The following is a 949-nucleotide window of genomic DNA, read 5'->3' on the forward strand; positions in this document are numbered from 1 at the left end:
AAACAGAACTTAAAAACAGCTTTCAAATATCACAAAAAAACAAAAAGCTAAAACAAAACAAATACAACAAAAAGGAGCTATCAAATATCACAAAAAAATGAAAATAAAAACAGAATGAGCTACAATGTGGACCAGATTTTATGGGGAAAGTTAAATTTGTCAATTTGGAAGTATCGTCAAGGTCTTGATATTAAATCTGAACAATTACTCAATTACTGTTATTTTGAGGTTGTTTAAAGCTAGTGTACTTACTATTAGCTATTTTTGGAAACTGGAAATAGTGTCTTACACTCAGCAAAGTCAACTTTATTCAGGACATTTTTCAAACTAAAACAAATGCGCACACGTGATCAACACAAAAATAATGATTTTGTCAAACCCTTGGTGCTTCCTTGGTGAGCTCACTGCAGTAGTCCAAAAAGCAGAAGAACCTGTGGACGTTCTCACTGCCAGGAAACGACTGGCTCTCCTCTGTACTGTCCTGTGTGAACTGATCCCTGCAAAACCAACAACACATCTCCAGGATGAATATTTGCAATAGGCAGATAAGAAACATGTCCACAAATTAAAGGTAAACACTTCATTGCTTCATAGCAAACACACACCTCCACTGTGCGCCGGAGTAGCTGTGAATGTCTGCAGGGCCGAGTGATGAGGGTATGAGGCAGTAAAGTTCAGTCAGTCTCTGAGCGAGTAGATGACACAGTGGCGTTTCCTCAGCCAGCAGATGTCCAGTGTCTTCTTGTGGTAAACTGACCAGCAGCAGCAAACTCTCCATGGATCTGAGCACAACACGACTTTTCTAAGAGCGAGAGGTACAGAGAGTCATTAAAACTATGATTATGAACTGCAGTGCTCTGGGTACAGTTGTCTGGCCAATTCTAAAGATGTGTTCACACGCAAGTCTGATCTAATAAATGTCACAGAAGTTCACAAATTAAATTTTATG

At 39.0% G+C, this 949-nt stretch overlaps 1 pseudogene; it reads right to left on the reverse strand.

The window, feature by feature from the left end:
- Window positions 1–379: 379 nt before the first annotated feature.
- LOC107571954 (protein FAM160B2-like) overlaps window positions 380–949 on the reverse strand; it is a 6191-nt pseudogene continuing 5621 nt past the window's right edge.

This window comes from Sinocyclocheilus grahami, unplaced genomic scaffold (assembly GCF_001515645.1).
Source record: "Sinocyclocheilus grahami isolate Dianchi unplaced genomic scaffold, SAMN03320097.WGS_v1.1 scaffold1674.1, whole genome shotgun sequence".
NCBI lineage: Eukaryota > Metazoa > Chordata > Actinopteri > Cypriniformes > Cyprinidae > Sinocyclocheilus > Sinocyclocheilus grahami.